The 22,725-nt window shown below is 43.3% G+C and overlaps 1 protein-coding gene across 5 annotated transcripts in view; it reads right to left on the reverse strand.

Annotated features, from left to right (window-relative positions):
• Positions 1–21,067, reverse strand: part of PTPRF (protein tyrosine phosphatase receptor type F) — a 570,835-nt gene extending 549,768 nt beyond the window's left edge. For 3 of the 5 annotated variants that reach the window (XM_054037699.1, XM_054037700.1, XM_054037697.1), the window contains exon 1: positions 20,935–21,067. The gene's annotated coding sequence lies outside the window, so the exon portion shown is untranslated. The remainder of the gene's footprint in view (positions 1–20,934) is intronic. The other 2 variants (XM_054037702.1, XM_054037701.1) reach the window with 1 other exon arrangement.
• Between the last annotated feature and the right edge of the window lie 1,658 nt (positions 21,068–22,725).

Raw genomic sequence — 22,725 nt, forward strand, 5'->3', positions numbered from 1 at the left:
AGTGACAGCTTGCAGAGTGGTAGCCGTGTTAGTCTGTATCAGCAAAAACAACGAGGAGTGAACTAGAATTAATTTGCAAACTGGATACCATCAGATTAGCCCTGAATAAAGACTGGGAGTGGTTGGGTCATTACAAAATCTAAACCTAATTTCCCCAATACTAATTTCTCCCTACTGTTACTGACACCTTCTTGTCAACTGTCTGTAGTGGGCCACTCTCATTACCACTTCAAAAGTTATTTTTCCTCCCTTGGTATCCTGCTGTTAATTGATTTATCTCGTTAGACTGACTTCACACTTACCTTGTGCCCAAATAAATGTGTTAGTCTCTAAGGTGTCACAAGGACTCCTCGTTGTTTTTACAATATAGTGAGTTACTGAAGTAGTTCAGAGTAGGGGATAAGACAGTACAATATATCCTGCAAATATACTGTGTTGTGTCTAGGGTTTAAGTAGCTGAGAGTTGTTCTCTTTGATATTTAGCACTATTTGACAAATAATGGATTCAAAGAGAGACTTTGGGACAAAAAGGTTTGGCATAGTATAGTGGATAGTATAGTGCTTCCAGTGATAAAGAGAGGTATGGAACTCATGGGTTTGAAATATACAACAGTTCTGTGTTGTGATCATAGAAGATTAGGGTGGAAGGGACCTCAGGAGGTCATCTAGTCCCACCCCCTGCTCAAAGCAGGACCAATCCCCAACTAAATCATCCCAGCCAGGGCTTTGTCAAGCCTGACCTTAAAAACCTCTAAGGAAGGAGATTCCACCACCTCCCTAGTGAAATAATGTTTCCCAATATCCAACCTAGACCTCCCCCACTGCAACTTGAGACCATTGCTCCTTGTTCTGTCATCTGCCACCACTGAGAACTGCCTAGCTCCATCCTCTTTGGAACCCCCTTTCAGGTAGTTGAAAGCAGCTATCAAATCCCCCCCTCACTCTTCTCTTCTGCAGACTAAACAAGCCCAGTTCCCTCAGACTCTCCTCATAAGTCATGTGCCCCAGTCCCCTGATCATTTTCGTTGCCCTTCGCTGGACTCTCTCCAATTTCTATACTGGGGGCCCCAAACTGGATGCAATACTCCAGATGCGGCCTCACCAGTGCTGAATAGAGGGGAATGATCACGTCCCTCGATATGCTGGCAATGCTCCTACAAATGCAGCCCAATATGCCCTTAGCCTTCTTGGCAATGAGGACACACTGCTGACTCCTATCCAGCTTCCCAGGTCCTTTTCTGCAGAACTGCTGCTTAGCCAGTCGGTCCCCAGCCTGTAGCAGTGCATGGGATTCTTCCGTCCTAAGTGCAGGACTCTGCACCTGTCTTTGTTGAACCTCATCCGATTTCTTTTGGCCCAATCCTCCAATTTGTATAGGTCACTCTGGACCCTATCCCTACCCTCCAGCGTATCTACCTCTCCCCCCCCCCCCCCCCCCCAGATGTGTCATCTGCAAACTTGCTGAGGGTGCAATCCATCCCATCATCCAGATCATTAATAAAGATGTTGAACAAAACCGGCCCCAGGACCGACCCCTGGGGCACTCCGCTTGATACCGGCTGCCAACTAGCAGCCAACTGATGCTGATGAATCAGTTACAAAGATTATTGTATTGTTTTCCCACCAACAATAGACTTGAAATATGAATTCTCAATTGAAGGTTCCGAAACATTTCGTCTTACTATCACATATATGGCCACGATTTGCTCAGTAATGCTGTCAATGTTTAGATAGGTTTCTTTGGCACGGTAACAGGTGGTATCAAACTAAAATAAGGTAATGTGAAATATGGATCTTATATGGATTTTTACCTTCTTAAAGCTGATATTGCAATTGAGCTGCAGGCTGAGTGCTAAAAATGGCCAACTTGCAGCTGACTGCAAGGACTGCTACAAAACACTGGGTTAGCAGAATATAACAGCAACTTTTCTATTGAAATATTGGTCAAACCAATAGTAAGTGGGCTAAAGAGACTTAAAACAAATACTTGCTGGCAATAAAAATGGCTGTGCAGCAAGAAATTTGGCAACAGAATTACGTATTTTCACAGCAGTCGTTCAGTTTGTTAGACAAATATCTTTCTGAGAAGTTATTTAAATCAGAACATTTTGGCATGCTAGAATTTCACTTAGTTCATCACTGTGCTTGTTGTGTAGCCTACAGCTGTATTACCCCAAGAGATTCGAGAATAAGATTACCCACGGCTTTTTCTACCAAATGAAGCAAGACTAGCAAGACAGTGTGTTCTTGTTGCCAAGAAGGCTAACAGCCTTCTGGGCTGTTTAAGTAGGGGCATTGCCAGCAGATCGAGGGATGTGATCATTCCCCTCTATTTGGTATTGGTGAGGCCTCATCTGGAGTACTGTGTCCAGTTTTGGGCCCTGCACTACAAGAAGGATGTGGAAAAATTGGAAAGAGTCCAGCGGAGGGCAACAAAAATGATTAGAGGGCTGGAGCACATGACTTATGAGGAGAGGCTAAGGGAACTGGGATTGTTTAGTCTGCAGAAGAGAAGAATGAGGGGGATTTGATAGCTGCTTTCAACTACCGGAAGGGGGGGTTCCAAAGAGGATGGATCTAGACTGTTCTCTGTGATACCTGATGACAGAACAAGGAGTAATGGTCTCAAGTTGCAGTGTGGGAGGTTTAGGTTGGATATTAGGAAAAACTTTTTCACTAGGAGGGTGGTGAAACACTGGAATGGGTTACCTAGGGAGGTGGAATCTCCTTCCTTAGAGGTTTTAAGGTCAGGCTTGACAAAGCCCTGGCTGGGATGATGTAGTTGGGAATTGGTCCTGCTTTGAGCAGGGGGTTGGACTAGATACCTCCTGAGGTCCTTTCCAACCCTGATATTCTATGATTCTAGCAATACTGGAGTGCTGACTGTCCAAATACTGCATTGACATACCTGCAAACACCACTCAAAAACAATCATATTAACTGTCACATCACCAAAAACTGTTTATTATTTCTGCTTTTTCCTTGGATCACTATTTACTAAATTAAAAGACTGGGAAATGATGACTGTTCGTATACAGAGCAAACAGGAATGGAATATTTGTCACATCCCTACTTTTCCCAATAGTATTAGAAAAAAACTGTTTTACACCAATATGAATGAACCATTCTTCAACATGTAATAAAATACTAAACACTGAGATATTAAATATTGACAATCAGACTCCCACTGAAGTCAATGGGATTTTTGATAGAATCCTTGATACTGAATGTAAACACACCTCTCCCCCGATAGAACGCTGTCTTTGGGAGCCAAAAAATCTTACCATGTTATAGGTGAAACCACATTATATCGAACTTACTTTGATCCGCCGGAGCGCGCAGCCGCGCCCCCCCGAGCACTGCTTTACCACGTTATATCCGAATTCATGTTATATCGGGTTGTGTTATATCGGGGTAGAGGTGTATGTATGGTAAGAGAAACGTAAATGGACAGCAGCTGCTCTTCACAGTTAAACCCAAGCATTTAAAATATCTTAAACAAAAATACACCACTCTACACTAGGACTGAGGGCAGAAATTGGGGACTGGAAATGGAAATAAATCTATCATTAAAATACAACTTAATTTAACCCATTTCTATTCCCCAAGAATTTATGTGCTGTTTTTCAGCCCGATAAGAACTTAAGTCAGATAATAAAGCCTTCAAAAATTGATTTTTAAAAATAATAAAATGTCCCCATTACTCCCTAACCTCTGCAACAACAGATCTTAACTGAGGAAGTATGCAGAGGCACAACTATACAAGCAGAACTGGCAAGTGACCCTTAGATATAGTGGTGCTAGCAAGCTGCTACAATAAATCAATATTAATTCTACACAATTTCATTATAAAAATAAGACTATGAAATTCCCTAATGCCCACCTGCCCAGACAAATCTCAGACCAAGATTGCTGGTGGAGTTTCTTTGCAACGTCTTTCTAAAGGTATGTAATTGATTTCAAGAATAAACTTGCGTTGAATGTTCACTGAACCAGATAAAAGAATTTCCTTTCAGGAATCTATTAAACATTATGTTTTTATATCATTTAGGGACCTTGGAATGACAATCTGATTCAACAGAAAAAGGAGCCAAGTTTCTCTGTTTTAAGAAAAGCAGTTATGCCCACAAGACCGTTTTTTCTGATATATTTTACCTGACTCTTCTAATAATTTCTATAAAATCCAAGAATTATCTTAATTTCTTCAAGGGCTTTTTATACATACCAAGCAAATCTGAAAGCTTCTTTCCATAGAAGCAGTATATAAACAACTTTAATCTAGGCCATGTCAATACATACAGCACTGTGGAATATTCACACCCCTGAGCGACATAAGTTTTGCCAACATAGGCAGTAGTGTAGACATAGCCTTAGTGTAAGAAAGAGGAGGGGAAAAATCACCTTAATTAACATCAAGACTAAACAGCCCCATCATCATGGCGATCTATGGCAACTCTGGCCTAGATGATGCAGTGCAGTGGCTCTCAACCTTTCCAAATTACTGTATCCCTTTCAGGAGTCTCATTTGTCTTGCGTATCTCAAGTTTTACCTCACTAAAAACCTACTTGCTAACAAAAGAGACATAAAAATACAAAAATGTCACAGTACACTATTACTGAAAATTGCGTACTTTCTCATTTTTACCATATAATTATAAAATAAATCAATTGAATATAACTATTGTACTTACATTTCAGTGTATAGTATATAGAGCAGAATAAAAAAGTCATTGTCTGTATGACAACTTTAATTTGTACTGACTTTGCTAGTGTTTTTTATGTAGCCTGTTGTAAAACTAGGCAAATAGCTAGATGAGTTGACCCCCTGAAACACCTCTGTATATCCCCAGGGGTACACACACATACCCCTGTTTGAGAACAACGTATATAGTGGAACAACAAACTACAGCTCTCCATATGCAAATTCAAAACTTGATTGTGTCATAAAATTAGATTAGTATTGAGATTTCACACTAATCCTAATCGGTTTGTCATATCACAATAACTGCCACATAATTCACTAAAATTCAGTCTAAACCAGGGGTTGGCACCCTTTGGCACACGGCCTGCAAGGGTAATCCCCGTGGGGGGCCGGGCTGGTTTGTTTACCTGCTGCATCCACAGGTTTGGCCGATCGCAGCTCCCACTGGCCGCAGTTTGCTGTTCCATGCCAATGGGGGCTGCGGGAAGTGGCCTGGGCCAAGGGATGTGCTGGCCAGCCTTCCCGCAGCCCCCATTGGCCTGGTACGGCAAACTGCGGCCAGTGGGAGCTGCGATTGGCCGAACCTGTGGACGCAGCAAGTAAACAACCTGGCCCGGTCCGCCAGGGGGCTTAACCTGATGGGCCATGTGCCAAAAGGTTGCCAATCCTTGGTCTAAACCATGCTGACCAAAAGCATACTAGCAACAACCACATGTCTTCGTTGTTTCCCTGGAAAAGGAACTTTCTCTCAGCCATGTTATTAAAATATTCCTGCCTATTATCTTTCACGAAAATTGTACTATGACCCTTGAACACCGTTGTTGCTACCATGGTAGGCAGGGTCTTATTTCAGGACAAGGCTAGGACAGGACTGGAGCAGAACTTTAGGAGCACTAGCTAATCATTCATTTGCATAAATTCCCAACTACACATGACTATCAGTCAATATCTTATGAAAAACACTGTACCTATTTAAATTACATAAGCTAACAGTGTCTCAGACTCTGAGCCATGAACCAGCTACACCCTATAGATTCCTTACCAGTTGTCCACAGAATGAAGCACTTTTAGAAACAGCAGGAGATTGGAAGGGGAAAAAGAAGAACAGGAGTACTTGTGGCACCTTAGAGACTAACAAATTTATTAGAGCATAAGCTTTCGTGGACTACAGCCCACTTCTTCGGATGCATCCGAAGAAGTGGGCTGTAGTCCACGAAAGCTTATGCTCTAATAAATTTGTTAGTCTCTAAGGTGCCACAAGTACTCCTGTTCTTCTTTTTGCGGATACAGACTAACACGGCTGTTACTCTGAAACTTGTCATTGGAAGGGGAGTTAGTCCACTGAACTCTCCCATGAAGTGGTCTGTTGAAGGAAACAGTTAGAGAAGTGCTGCACTAACAAGCAAGAGAAACTACAAAGACAGGAGCTGAACTCCGTTCAAACACTCCTCCATACAAGAGAGAGCTTGAACTGCAGTTATTAGGAAAAAATCTGGTATGTTGCTTTGATTTTCAACACTAGTCATTGGGACAGAAACAAAATATCATTATTTTCCCCTCAAAGAAGTAAATAATTGCAAATTTACATCTATGTATAACCTGTCATTTATTCACTTCATCAGTGACTGCTTGAGTCTAATGGTATTGAACACTCAAGTGTGGCAGTTTTTCTTAAAAGCAATAATTACTTTATTTCTAGAATATACTATTAGGTAATGAAAAACAAAAGTGAGTCTGCCTAACAATATTTTATCCACTCTCACAGAAATACTGCTGGACTGGAAACAGGCAGCCTAGTAATAAATAAATAAATAAATATTAAAACTACTTTCACCAAAAGTATAGCAGCTTCTAATTTAAAACTTCAGCCAAAGGCAAAATACATAAATGATTAGCATTATAGTGTTTATTTTAATTACACTGTGCAATTAGAATCCAGCGAGCTGTCAACTCACTTAAGATACACAGAAAACCAATAATTTCACAACAGGCGCTAGTCAGAACACTTGCCCCTCAGTTGCTTCATTACATGCTTATTTGGCCAGTTCCAGCACCAAGATGTCATGACAATATACCAAACCCAAACTGAAATGTTAGTGCTTCTGATCACATCTAAAAACAGCACACATCTTTAGTGATAAAGAAGAAAAGAAAAGAAAAGAAAAGAAAAGAAAAGAAAAGAAAAGAAAAGAAAAGAAAAGAAAAGAAAAGAAAAGAAAAGAAAAGAAAAGAAAAGAAAAGAAAAGAAAAGAAAAGAAAAGAAAAACAGGGAAAGGCAGTACAGCCCTGACCTACTTGCTAAAGGAGACATGCATTAATGACAAGAAGCCATTAATCTCCAAAATACAACTAAAATTTAATAAATTAAGAATAATTCACCTCTAACTCAGATTTATATTTACAGACAAGATATTTTCCCTACTAGAACAAATTCATATTAAATATTTTACAGCACTAGCATGCTCAGCACCACACAGTACAGATAAAGTGCACATGATCCCTTCCCCGGCACAGCTTGCAAACTGAACAAACAGAGCAAAACATATCATTTGTTGTGTATTTAAAAGCCCTTGTTCTTATTGTCACTGCGGATAGACTGGTTTCAGAGTAGCAGCCGTGTTAGTCTGTATCCGCAAAAAAAAGAACAGGAGTACTTGTGGCACCTTAGAGACTAACAAATTTATTAGAGCATAAGCTTTCGTGGACTACAGCCCACTTCTTCGGATGCATATAGAATGGAACATATATTGAGGAGATATATATACACACATACAGAGAGCATAAACAGGTGGGAGTTGTCTTACCAACTCAGAGGCCAATTAAGTAAGAGAAAAAAAACTTTTGAAGTGATAATTGTGTAAAGGTAATACTTTGTAAGTATTCTCACACTTCTTATCAAACTGTCTGTACTGGGCTAGCTTGATTATCACTTCAAAAGTTTTTTTTCTCTTACTTAATTGGCCTCTCAGAGTTGGTAAGACAACTCCCACCTGTTTATGCTCTCTGTATGTGTGTATATATATCTCCTCAATATATGTTCCATTCTATATGCATCCGAAGAAGTGGGCAGTAGCCCATGAAAGCTTATGCTCTAATAAATTTGTTAGTCTCTAAGGTGCCACAAGTACTCCTGTTCTTTTTGCGGATACAGACTAACACGGCTGCTACTCTGAAACCTGGAGATCAACAGAAAGCCATACAACCTGTGGCTCATTAGCATACAATGACACAGAATTTACTCTTACTCCAGTTAGTTTATACCACCCAACCTCCCTTTGCTTTCTAACATTAGCAAAGACCTATGCCAAGATTACACAGGTGTAAGTTAATGTAATAATACAGTTTTGTCACTGAGGTCAGTAAGAGCTAAGCATAATTAGTCATACTTTTCACACATAAAACTCTTACAATTTTGTCACAAGGCATGTGTCATGCTCTAGGTAAGTATAGTATACTTACCTATGTGCCTCCAGCTTTCATCCAGACCACATACTTGATCCATTGTCTACAGCCAAGCTCTAAGATACAACCGCATTTGCTCCAATCCCTCAGAGACAAACACCTACAGGATCTCTATCAAAAGTTCTTAAAACTACAATACCCACCTGGGGAAGTTAAGAAACAAATAGACAGAGACAGAAGGGACCCAGAAGTCACCTACTACAAGACAGGCCCAACAAAGAAACTAACAGAACGTCATTAGCCGTCACCTACAGCCCCCAACTAAAACCTCTCCAGCGCATCATCCAAGATCTACAACCTATGCTGAAGGACGATCCCTTAGGGTACGTCCAGACTACCCGCCGTATCGGCGGGTAGCGATCGATTTATCGATCCCCGAATGCGCTCCCCGTCGACTCCGGAACTCCACAAGAGCGAGCAGCGGTAGTGGAGTCGACGGGGGAGCCGCGGCCGTCAATCCCGCACCGTGAGGACCCAAGGTAAATCGATCTAGGATACTTGGACTTCAGCTATGCTATTCACGTAGCTGAAGTTGCTTATCTTAGATCGATCCCCCCTAGTGTAGACCAGCCCTTACTCTCACAGATCTAGGGAGATAGGCCAGTCCTTGCTTACAGACAGCCCCCCAACCTGAAGCAAATACTCACCAGCAACTACACACCACACAACAAAAACACTAACCCAGGAACCAAAACCTGCAACAAACCCCAGTGCCAACTCTGTCCGCACATCTATTCAAGGGACACCATCATAGGACTTAACCACATCAGCCACACCATCAGGGGCTCGTTCACCCGCACATCTACCAATGTGATATATGCCATCATGTGCCAACAATGCCCCTCTGCCATGTACATTGGCCAAACCAGACAGTCTCTATGCAAAAGAATAAATGGACACAAATCTGACATCAGGAATTACAACATTCAAAAATCAGTAGGAGAACATTTCAACCTCCCTGGTCACTCAATAACAGATTTTAAAGTGGCATTTCTTCAACAACAAAAATTCAAAAACAGATTCCAACATGAAACTGCAGAACTGGAACTAATTTGCAAACTGGACACCATCAAATTAGGCCTGAATAAAGACTGGGAGTGGATGGGTCATTACAAAACCTAATTTTACCATACTAATTTCCCCCCTACTGTTACTCACACCTTCTTGTCAACTATTTGAAATAGGCCACCCTCATTACCACTACAAAAGTTGTTTTTCCTCCCTTGGTATTCTACTGTTAATTGAATTGTCTTGTTAGACTGAACCCCCTTGCTAAGGCAACTCCCATCTTTTCATGTCCTATGTATAAATATACCTGCTATTGTATTTTCCACTCCATGCATCTGATGAAGTGGATTCTAGCTTATGCCCAAATAAATTTGTTAGTCTTTAAGGTGCCACAAGGACTCCTCGTTGTTTTTGCTGATACCAACTAACACAGCTACCACTCTGAAACCTGCTTTATGCCAATGTAACTAATATTTCCATACCAGCAAAGACGCAATATAAGAAAAAAAAAATAACAACCCTGTTTTTGCCAGTATATTTTATTTTAATCAGGAAATTGGTGTAAGCCAACATTTCTCAAACTCGGGTCCGCGGACCACTGAGGGTCTGCGAGGGTACACCAGGGGGTCTGCTAGCCCTGCTGATCAACTCCTCTTCCCTCCAGCGCCTCCTGCACACCAGGGAACAGCTGTTCAGCAGTATGCAGGAGGTGGTGGGAGGGAGGAAGAGGAGCGGGAACAGGGCACACTCAGGGGAGGGGGCGGAATCATGTCTGGGGCTGCCAGCCCCACTGATCAACTCCTCCCCCTCCCTCCCAGTGCCTCCAGCATTTCGCAAGAGAGGCAGGGAAGATAAGGGGTAGGGGTGGAGCGGGAAGAGGTGGGGCGGGGCCTTAGGGAAGGGGTGGATTAGGGGTGAAAATTTTTAAATCAAAATGAGGGTCCTTGGGTTGGTAAAGTTTGAGAACTGTGGTGTAAGCTATACCAGCCGAAGTACTTTTTTGCCAGTATAAACTGCATCTGCACCAGGACGGTTTGCCTGTGTAGTTATACCACTAAATCTTTTCTAGTGCAGACCTGCCCTTAGTATGAGATATCACAAGCTGGTTTTATTATACACTTGTAATGCTGTAAAACACCCTCCACCCCAAATTATTAAAAGGCACATTTCATCATGGCCAAAAAAAAGTATTTTGAGTCCTTTTGGACGTATTAAGAACCCAAAAAAAGTTTTAAAATAAGTTTAAAAGTAAAATTTAGGGAAGTGCTCAAAATTCCCAGAAAAACTAACTTACAACAAGGTGTGGAATGCAAAATTTCAGGAAAATAATTATTTCATTCTAAGTAGTATTAGTTATGTTATGATCCTGCCAAAAAGCCCCAATCAGGATTGGAGAGCTATTAACACTTTCTCAGGGCGTTCAGGATTGAGAATCACCATGTTACCCTTCTGCCTCCAGCAAGGAGGACTATTACTTATGACAGCTGTATGTCATTCATCTCCCTCACACTCTAAGCCCTTCAGCCACTCAAGCACTCCCCTCAGGACTCTGCCAGCCCCTACTTTGCCTCGCAGGTAAACAATTGTTGTATTCCAGTCCCTGATCTCTGCAGAAGCACCCCCGTGCAGTATCCAGCGAATCACTGGACACTCACAGTAATTATCGGTAAGCTCTCCCCAAGGAGACAGCGTACACATAGCTTCACTAGCACAACTTAGAATCAGCTCCCTATATAACACAGCACTGGAATCTACTTCTAATGAAAACAAATATAAGTTTATTTATAAAGATTAAGATTTAAAAGACAGTGAGCAAGGATAAGAAGAACAGGTCACATGTAAAACAAAAAGGATGCTTCCTAAACTTAAACAGTCTAAAATCCTTACCTAAAAATATTTTCTCACCTAAAGCAACTTCCCAGCATCACTAGTGCTTATGGTCAGGATCCAACTTTCATGAATACAAAAAGCACTGTCCTATTTGCTTCCCAATGTCTTTTTGCTTCTCCTTCTATTTCCCAAACACATTGTTTTCTCCCCCAAAGATGGGATGACCTCTGTGACTCTCTTCCTGGGTTGCTGGCTCCAACATGTCTTCCCAAACTCTTGTTTGTTTCACATTCCCCAGTTGACCGTTTTTTCCTGTTGACTTTCACATGTAAACGGATCTTCCATTGTGTTGGCTTTACAATGCTTAAATCTACACATCTGAAAATACCTCCCTTTCTCTGGCAAAACCAGTTTTTCACCTCTACTGGGGAGTAAAACATTAATACAAACTATAAGGATACAGACATAGATTTTTAAAAATATAATCTGTACATACATTTCATTATATTAATGACCAGCATAATCCTGGCTTTCATTTAAGATCTTACATTACATTCTTTATAGATAACTACTATGGCAGCAAAGTGTTAGGTGTAGTGAGTTTGTCAGGCATGATAAGAGTTACTGTTACAGAACAATGAACTCTGCTAGTTAGCATCAAGGGGGTCTTGGGATCACAGTCCCATTGTGCTAGGTACTATACAAACCCAAAAAAAGGGAGAATCCCAAATCTGAAGGGCTTACAGCTTAAAGACCCAGACAGATGAAGAGCAGGGGATGGGAAGACAGGATACAATCAAGTAAAATTGCAAAGTCCTTTCACAGCTTCATAAATTACATGGATTGTAAAATGTATTGGGGAAGGAGATTAAATTTAGGGAGGGTGGATTTTTAAAATTAGTTTTATAATGGGATAGAACGCAACTACCACCACTCTAAACGAAAGATTCAATCCTGGCACTCAAACCCTGCAGGAAAAAATTGCTTCCAAGCACCAAATAAATACTAGTAAGAACCATGCAAATTAATAAAACCAGCGAGAAAAGCAACCATTTTAGATATAGAAACTTCATTCTCTCAGATCTACAGGAAACAATCAGGTTTTTGCAAAAGTTTACCATTTTTATCTTAATAGCAAGAGATGTCGGAAAACTAAATCCATAACCTTACAATCTGCTGGAATACTTGTTTACCTGCATTTATTCTTTTTCATATCTAACACTGCAGTAATTGAAAGTTACCCAGGAACAAGATTAGCACAAGGAAACAGAACCTCAGCAATCAAATTCTCCACAGAGGGAGAAAAATTAAAATACCTTAAAGAGAGAAATGCCTCAACTCAACAACCAACATTTGGCCAACTCACCTTTAGAACAGATATCTAAAACGTGGTCAAAAACACACACTTCAAACTGACAAGTTAAATTTTTTTTTTTAAATGGGTTCGCTTACCTTACATTAATACAAAGGTTTTATTAAAAATCTAATTAAGATCTTAATCATGTAAGCAGTCCCAAACTCAACAGAACTATATACATGCATGAAATTATTTCCTGCTTACATGTTTGTAGCTTTAGTAGCATAAATAGTAAAAATTAGGGTATTTACTTTTTGCATTTCTTTCTGCTTGGACAATGAAAAAGACTACTGAATTTCTTATGTTTGTTCACTGTCAGCTTCTAGACATTTTCACTGTCAAATTCTATGCATGCTACAAATTACAAAGATTGCAATGGAAAATGTATATTTTATAAAACTTTCCTTTGGATTTTTTTTTAATTGAAACATTTCTATTCTTTTTTTTTTTTTTTTTTTTTTTTTTATATTTTGCAAAACTTAACTTTGGGCCAAATTTGCCCTGATGACAGTCCTTTAACAAAATATAAGCAAACAACTGTTTCACATTTGAAGTAATAGGCACCTTACTAAAAAGTTCTCTCAAAGAGCATATTATCAATTTTTCCTCCTTAGGAGATATGTTATAGCTTGATAAATATTAGACAAAATAAATATATAGTATCTTTGTAACACATTTAATCTGACAGGTTTAATGTGGTGTACAACCAGCACCATTCCCATAGGGCACGTCTTCACTGGCAACGTTAAAGCGCTGCTGGGGCAGCGCTTTAACATGGCTTGTATAGTCCCAGCAGAGCACTGGGAGAGCTCTCTCCCAGCGCTCCAAAAAAACCCACCCCCACGAGGGGAATGGCTCCAAGCACTGGTGCACTGTCTATACTGGCACTTTACAGCACTGAAACTTGCAGCGCTCGGGGGGGTGGGGAGGGGGGAGTGGGGGGGGGGGGTTCACACCTGAGTGAGAAAGTTGCAGCACTGCAAAGTACCAGTGTAGACAAGCCCATAGTGTTTTTTCAACTCAAAAACCCCAAAGCTCTTTACAAACTACATATTTAAACACACATCATAAAATATATACAAATAACATCAAAGATAAGGACATTATCCTTCCACTTTATACCTCTTCTCAGATTCATTTACTCTCTAGTTTATATAGTGAACCTATCAAAACATCTCTAGGAACATGCAGAATTTAAAAAAATGTAGTTGACAAACTGACATACCAACAGTTCCAAAAACTACCCCACACAAATGAGAAATACAAACTTCCTCACACAGCCATGTGGAAGCAGAGAAAAAGATAAAGGGAATTTGAACGCAGATATCTTAACTTTTAGGAATAAAGTAATAAGCTAATACTAGCTCTAATAACGCGAGACTTCAGGCAGGGCCTGGGCAAATGGAAAGCGAGTGGAACAAAAAAAAATGTAAGAGATACTGTTTTTCGACCTTGTGTTAGATAAGAATGGAATACAGACTGTAGCAAGAACTGCTGATAAAAGTAAGGTATCAGAAGGAATATATATAAACAAGATGCAATTGTTGATCATTACTGTCTGTAACAAAAGGTATAAATGCTTGCCCTAATTGTTTAGTTAATGGAGACCTGCCTGGGGGGGGGGGGGGGGGGAGCCCCTGTCCTGGTGTACTCTCCCCTTGCAAGTGTCAGGAAAATAAACTGTCTCTGACCTGTTGCAACCAACCTGAGAGTGAAGACTCTGTTTTCTTCCACAGCCACATGGGCTGAGTGGTCTTCCAGGCACACTACAAGGTCTAACTTTGGTTCTCTCAAGCCAAACACGAGGAAATCTAATTCAAGAATCAAGTGTCCTATGTTAATAACTTCCTGTTGCCCAAAGGTACAAAGCTCAAGGATCCCAGTTAATTTCATCTGTTAAAATGAAACACAAAGAAGCCAGACACTGAAAAAAACTTCCATGCAGCTGCACTATATGGGTCTTATAGAGACAGAGATGAATTTTATCACTAGAACACAAGTGTAAGGAAACTCATGCAGTTCAATGCTGAACACTGCACAGAATTTTAGAAGTTATAAATGGTAGAGGCCTATTACCCCAGCACAGGATTCTTCTCTATAGTAAATATAACAGTGTTTTGCTTAAATAAGTGATAGTGTTCTACCATTGCCCTTGAGACAGGGTGCCACATAATCGACCTTACATTTTTCCTCTGCTCAATTTCATCCCGCAACTCCCAATTATAGCCCCCTCGTGCCAATCTAAATAATTCCTCTCCTCGCAGGTAAGGCCTGAAGAAAGTACTTACCTACCTGTCAACTGCAACTGTGAGTTTAGTGCTGAAAAATAAACAGCTTTCTGAAAGGCTGTATCCTAGAAGTTTATATGCTTACTGAAGGGTAAGGATCAGAAGACTACTCTGCATGCATTCTGCCCCTTTGCTGAGAATACTCCTTCAATGCTTCTGCCATACAGAGGATTGCACTGGGTGACAGAATTAGAGTAGAGATGTTCTTGCTAGTGACCTGACCTGGTCCTGTGGGATGCTTCTCCAGTTCTGCTGCCAACCAGGGTTTGCTACCTATATTACTCCCATTCTCCTCCCCAAAGCAATGGAGAACCTCACAGCCCAGCACCCAAAATCCCAACAATACCCTAAGATCAGGACAAGAGAAGGTTCCCAAACTGTAAGCCCCTTGATTGGGGCAGGGACTGTGTCTTTCTGTAAAGCACAATGTGCATCCATACATTGTATACAAATATTAAACAGCAGCAAATGTTCAGGCTCCCCTCCCTGGGTCTCTAATAAGAATCACACAAGATCTCAGACCTTCCACAGACTGCGGAAGAACTTTCTGGCACTTGCCAATCACATCTCCCAGAAGAGATGGGAAGTGAAGACTAATACCAGATAATTATACATCCCACATAATGGAGAAAGAAGAAGGAAAATGGAGAGAGTGAAGGAGTGGGATGAGTAATAGGATGGGTCAGGGATATTTTAGAAAATAATGGGAGGAAAAGACTGGGGGGTGCCACTCAAAATTTGCCACCTGTTAAATAAGGTGGTTAAATATGGGTAGTCCTTCCAGCACAATGCACTAATAAACACCACACTCCAAGAAGCCATTTATGAGAGTCTCACCCAGGCATTGTGCATGGACACTGTTGGCCTTCACTCTACCAATTTTCCTATTGGCCTCCAAATCAGTAGGATTTGCTTTCTAACTAGAATAATTTACCACAGTTTAGCTGTTCTGCACATTTAGACGTAATCTCAGAAAAGCCATAGAGAGGGGGACTATCATCTTATTAGTACAAGACTTTCTTCCTCTCTCTCCACAACCCAAAGTCAGTCATGTTGGCATCCATACTCCAACTGCAACTTCATATGTAATTTGCTATCCACTAATGACCACTAAGTCTTTTTCTAAAACTTTTTTCAGATGCGTCTTAGACTAACCACAAAACTTGGAGGATAGCAGTCAATTTCACTATAGTTCTATGGAGTTTCCAATAATATATCATGAGCAAAATAAGTGAAAAATACATAAATATGAAAGATCTACAAATAAAACCCACACCACTCCAATGGGAGAGTAGTTCCCTCCCCTTTAATCTGAAATTACTGCACCTTTACCCAGTTGAATAGTGTTAAGTATTCACTTTGATAACATCGCTTGAAATGTATTCACAAAGAGTTTGGCAAGATTCTGAGCTTGATTTCTTGGTTAATATTCCAAACACTGAAAGGCGTTTCTGTAGATAATAGAAAGAAAATGAAGCATATATACTTATACAAGATGGTAATAGAAAAGAGAAAGTATTATTGATATATTGAAGAAGTCACCATTTTATATAATAAAATAAATGAATGAACTAAGTCATCCACAACACTGTGGACCAAGTCTTCTGTATTGTCTTAGCATAACATCAGCATTTTCCCCTGCCATCTTAATGTGTGTTTAAGTTGCATAATGGAACTAAGTAGTTTAACTCTTAGACCTAGATTCTAAAAGGCACTTTAAAACCCACTGTAAAATTGGAATGCAAAGGTTTCCCCTTTATAAGGTACTAACAAGACCAGATAAAATTGCTGCCTATTGGCATTTAGCTGATCCAACAAATGCTTAATGGGTTTGTAATTGTACAATCCTATTGTGAAATACATGTCTCAACTTTTCATTCATAATCATGGAAACCACATTACAAAAACTGTAGCTGCATATTATGTAATATGAATAAACATATGAATCATGTTTTTGTTTAAACTGGCTACTAAACTTCCTCCTACTGGCTACTAGTAGACTCTGAACATCAAATAAAATTAGGAATGAACTGCAGATCTTCTGAATCTGTTAAATCTCCACAATCTGAATCTGTTCTACAGTCTACAGTCTCCCTGAGACAGAGCGGAGAGAAAGAAAAAACTGTTTTTAATTAGAAAGTTAGTGAAGATTCAAGAAAGTAAGGACGAAACAGGCAGCAACAAATGTTTTTTTAAACTACATATACAGCAACTGCTATAAGAAACATTTGCTGGTAAAAGTAATACTTACATTGAGATCTATGGCTGAATGTTATCACAAGGATTGCACTTACTTGACAGTCTGCTATTAGCCAGCTCCATTATCGCTATTTGCAGTTTTTAAATGTACAGATTCAGAAGTAACTGTACAAAGCCTCCATTACAAGTGGATTTATAGAAAGCCACAGACACAGCAATAATCATCCTCATTAAGCATCTCTTCCCACAGCCCTGCATTATGTGGACACAAAGAGGAAAACATTTCTTCTCCGTTACCCACAAGCTTAGATCTTTCTGCTTATAATCACAAGCTCAAGCAACTGTCATTGGCAGAAGCACAAAACCTAGAACAAACATATCCAAAAACAGTCCCATAAGCAAAAAATAAGTTAAAAATACCTAAACACCTCTCAATCCACAACCACTTCGATTTCCCAACAACTTACATTTTCAGTAACAGAATGGATCAGAATAAAACATTAACTATGGCTTTATTATTTTGCTAAAAACCACAACAGTTCATCTATCCAAGATACATTTATGTTCATACACATAAAAAGAAAATGGCAGATGGCAATATTTGTAACTAAGCTGAATTATAAAAATCTTTTGAGCTGAAGTGATGCATTAACTCTTCAGCCATAAGCTGTTTTAACTCCTTTAGTATGAATGTTCATGGTGCATCCTATTCCAGCAATAGGATACATGTCAAGAAAATCACACTTCCAGTCAAGGGGTTAAAAGCACATTAGAAACTCAGATAACCTGAGACTACTATCTACCACACATTCAGGTCAGAGATTGGCTGTTGTGATATGCAGCTTTTATTTCTTGATTGCAAAGTTCAGTTTGCTGATTGTACACTTTAACATATAGATATATCACAAATAAGTTTTCAGACCCATAACAGGCCACCCTGGCAGAAGTAATAAAAATCAGGATTAAAGTACACTGACACCCATCATAAAACTGTTCTTGTGAGCCAAGCATTTCCCACATTATCATAAGGAGTGCTGTATACTCTATTTAAATAAAGCTGTTTTTAAAATCAGTCAGCAGACTTGGAACAATCACCCCAGTCACAAAGCAAAGTAATTTACAGTGTAGGACTTTGGTAATCTGAAATTAAATTTGTCATATCTCTAACATTTACTTTGAAAAATTAACAAAGGTGGTTATACAAGCAATATAAAGAGAATGTATTTGCTCATCTTCCCTGCTCAAGTTAACTGTCTTTGGAGAGTTCCAAACCAGCAAATATTCAGCAAAATGCACATTTCAAGCTGATTATCCAGTTATCTCCAGAATAAATCACTCTTCATAACTCAATTCTATATGTGACAAAAGAGCATTTTATTTGATATTGACAGTACAACTTAATTTAGTTACATCTGTGATAGTTGAAATAAATATGGATCTTCAAAATGCTTTAAAACAGTTGCCACAATCAATGTCCTGGAAATAGAATCTATCTTCTTCTACATGACTATCCCTTGGTTTAATAGTGTGGAAATACTTTTTATAAATTTAAATTTATGCTAAGCATTTAAACTGCAACTGAAATGCTGAGTTAGGGTTTAAAAACAGTTTCAAGATACTGGAAATATCAGAAAGCTAAATGCATTAGTTTGCAGCATACGTTTTTCTTCTTCCACATTAAAAATTCCTCTAGCTACATTTATGATGTCTAAATTGAACTCTGATTCCATACTGTGACTTCATGGTTTACACTTTTGCACTGCCATATAGCCCACCACGAGAAGATTAAAAACTCCAAGAAGCTAAACACCAAAAATGCTACGTTAGATCCTGATAATTCAGAGGTCTTGGAATTTCATACAATCTGCTAGTCTCTGCTCTGTTAATAAAACAAATCAACAGGTTGAGTGGGAGACTGCTCACAAAGTACCTACACCATTTGCATTTTAAAAAGGGGCCTCTTTCTTCTAACCTAGAGATCACTTCACCAGTCCAATAGGGGGCAAAAGTTGGAATCTTAGGCATTTTACTTTAGAGCCCCTTTGAGAATAAATTGTGAGAAAAAAGGAGGGGATATAGTTGGGAGTTTAAAGAGATTTTTTCCAGTTTCAAATTATCATACAGACAACTATCATTTAATATCTCCTCTCTAACTGAGGGGAATTTTTCCATTATTTTTCCACTCCTTATTAAAGGCCTTTGAGAATTACTATCAAAACCATTTTGTTCTTAGCACCCATAAGAACCTACTGAATACTTAAGAATCACCATTACCACTATTCATAACATTGAGAGTTCATACCATTTTTCTCTTTATCATCCATTAATATTATTCTATGAGCAGAAAGTGATCACCACTGACCCACATCACAGAAAAAAATATGCAAATAGCATGAGTATAAGGCTCACAAATCATTTTAATGCACTTCTTTCTTTGAAGGAAAAATGATAAATGCTAATAACCAACTGTCAGTGCAAAAATGTGTTTTAGGTAGTTTTCTAATTACCCCATATTTAGCTTAAATCACTAATCATATACTTTGAAACAAGAAGGCACTTTTCTAAAGCTATCTGAAAGCATAAAACCACAAACCAGTAAAACCAAAATCAGGAAACCCATTGTATTCTATCTTTTCTCTCAATCCATCTGCAGTTGAAAGAACAAAGCTTTGAAGATAAAAAGCCCAACACTTTCCGTTGCCATTTGAAAGGGTGAAGCAGCCATTCTGAAAGCATCTGGTTGTTGAGGGTTACTACTAGAGTGGTGTCATTGCCTCTTTTCCAGACTGCTTGGTAGACCTAGTTGAAATTCAAAATTTTGTTTCTGAACATTTCTCTCTGAGTGGAGGAGCAGGAAAGGCAACATTTCTATGGTTTCACATCATTGGCACCTCAGGTAAAGTCAGACAGTCTGGATCATGTGTATTCCTTACCTATTAAACTTGCCAGTGGGAGAAAAATGTATATGAAACCGGAAATGATGAACTTTTCAAAACCATGATGACTTAGGTACGTTCTTCCACTGAGAAAGGTCACTCGGCCATTTTCATTAATAATTGAAGATTCATTACATCAATACCCTTTCCTCTCTTATAAGGTAATTTGTACCTGGAATGTTTCATTTGTTGTCCAAGTAAATTAGTTTTTAAAAGGGTTAAAAATCCAAAGACTAGAACTGGAGAAGATTTTCTACAACCATCTAACTGTGTGTCTGTTAAAGTGCCTGCTCTTTCTGCTGCAAATCAGCCAACGCCACCATTTGATAAAAAGGAGTTTTGTGCTTGCCAAAAAAAATAAACAGTATTTAAAATACACAGGTGAAAAAAAATATAGAACAGTTACAATCACAAGAGCCATTTAATTATAAATACCCAACGAATGCAAACAGAATAACCTTAGAAAGGGGTGCTGATTTGCTGGATGGTCTCAGTGTCCACACACAGTTTTTTGTGTTGTTTTTTTTTTTTAAACAATGAAATACAAAAACGTGTAAGAGGAGGCTGTGATGAGCCAACCAAAGCCAGAGGACTGACAAAGCTAAACTCCAGTCCTAGATCCTGACTTCACATTTATCCTTTGTCCAGAGACCCGAGTTTAGGACGGAGTTTCCATTGTGATTAAATAGCTGTCTGTGTTTTGTTTCCTTGGGTGAAGGCACATGTCAGCCTTCCGCTGAAAGGGGGCACTGGGGTTTCGCGGCAGCACCTGAGCTGGCAGGCGGGTGAGCTGCTACGATCCGTCCCCACACGCCGGGCGACGGCGCGGCCCAGGTGCTGTGACCCCCCGCCATGGGGAGCGGGCCCGGCCCCTCCGCGGGCCCCGAGCCCCGGGTCCGAGCCCTGCCCCGAGCCGGGCTGCAGCCCCCGCCGCGAGCCCGGGGGGGGGAGGGACCGAGCCCGGGGCGGCGGGGGGGGGGGCAGGGGGCCGGGCACAGGTCCCACCCACCCGCGGGCTCCAGGCCACCGCGGCAGGTCGGGCTGCCCGGCGCTGCCCGGGGAAGGGGCTCGGGACCCGGCTCAACAGGCGGCGGCTCAGGGGCGCCGAGCCCCAGGGGTCGGGACCGGGCGCGCCCGAGCGGCTCCACTCACCGCGGGGCTGGGGCTGGAGCTGGGGTCGCCGCCCGCCCGCATGCTGCCTCCCGCCGCTCCGGCTGCGCGACCGCCCGACCGACCGCCCGACTGCCGCCCGCTCCGGCTCCGGCTCCGGCTCCGGCTCCGCCGCCCGTGCCCGCGCGCCGCGCGCCGCCCTCCGACCGCCCGCTCGCTCCCTCCCTCCCTCCCTCCGACCGGGGCGCGCCGCGCGTGCCCGAGCCCAGGCGCCGCTCCACAGCCGCGCTGCGCGAGGCGGCCCCCCAGCGGCCACCCCCCCCCAGCTAGTTCCGCTCCCCCTCCCCCCTTCCCTCCGTGCCCTGCCCCCTCACCCCACTGCCCCCCGCTCCCACCCCCCCAGCTAGTCCCGCTCCCCCTCCCCCCTTCCCTCCGTGCCCTGCCCCCTCACCCCACTGCCCCCCGCTCCCACCCCCCCAGCTAGTTCCGCTCCCCCTCCCCCCTTCCCTCCGTGCCCTGCCCCCTCACCCCACTGCCCCCCAGCGGCCACCCCCCCCAGCTAGTCCCGCTCCCCCTCCCCCCTTCCCTCCGTGCCCTGCCCCCTCACCCCGCCCCCCGCTCCCCACTGCCCCCCGCTCCCACCCCCCCAGCTAGTCCCGCTCCCCCTCCCCCCTTCCCTCCGTGCCCTGCCCCCTCACCCCGCCCCCCTCACCCCACTGCCCCCCGCTCCCACCCCCCCAGCTAGTCCCGCTCCCCCTCCCCCCTTCCCTCCGTGCCCTGCCCCCTCACCCCGCCCCCCTCACCCCACTGCCCCCCGCTCCCACCCCCCCAGCTAGTCCCGCTCCCCCTCCCCCCTTCCCTCCGTGCCCTGCCCCCTCACCCCACCCCCCTCACCCCACTGCCCCCCGCTCCCACCCCCCCAGCTAGTCCCGCTCCCCCTCCCCCCTTCCCTCCGTGCCCTGCCCCCTCACCCCGCCCCCCTCACCCCACTGCCCCCCGCTCCCACCCCCCCAGCTAGTCCCGCTCCCCCTCCCCCCTTCCCTCCGTGCCCTGCCCCCTCACCCCGCCCCCCTCACCCCACTGCCCCCCGCTCCCACCCCCCCAGCTAGTCCCGCTCCCCCTCCCCCCTTCCCTCCGTGCCCTGCCCCCTCACCCCACCCCCCTCACCCCACTGCCCCCCGCTCCCACCCCCCCAGCTAGTCCCGCTCCCCCTCCCCCCTTCCCTCCGTGCCCTGCCCCCTCACCCCGCCCCCCTCACCCCACTGCCCCCCGCTCCCACCCCCCCAGCTAGTCCCGCTCCCCCTCCCCCCTTCCCTCCGTGCCCTGCCCCCTCACCCCACCCCCCGCTCCCACCCCCCCAGCTAGTCCCGCTCCCCCTCCCCCCTTCCCTCCGTGCCCTGCCCCCTCACCCCGCCCCCCGCTCCCACCCCCCCAGCTAGTCCCGCTCCCCCTCCCCCCTTCCCTCCGTGCCCTGCCCCCTCACCCCACTGCCCCCCAGCGGCCACCCCCCCCAGCTAGTCCCGCTCCCCCTCCCCCCTTCCCTCCGTGCCCTGCCCCCTCACCCCACTGCCCCCCAGCGGCCACCCCCCCCAGCTAGTCCCGCTCCCCCTCCCCCCTTCCCTCCGTGCCCTGCCCCCTCACCCCGCCCCCCTTCCCTCCGTGCCCTGCCCCCTCACCCCACCCCCCTCACCCCACTGCCCCCCGCTCCCACCCCCCCAGCTAGTCCCGCTCCCCCTCCCCCCTTCCCTCCGTGCCCTGCCCCCTCACCCCGCCCCCCTCACCCCACTGCCCCCCGCTCCCACCCCCCCAGCTAGTCCCGCTCCCCCTCCCCCC

The sequence above is a fragment of the Malaclemys terrapin genome, chromosome 8, assembly GCF_027887155.1.
Source record: "Malaclemys terrapin pileata isolate rMalTer1 chromosome 8, rMalTer1.hap1, whole genome shotgun sequence".
Lineage (NCBI taxonomy): Eukaryota > Metazoa > Chordata > Testudines > Emydidae > Malaclemys > Malaclemys terrapin.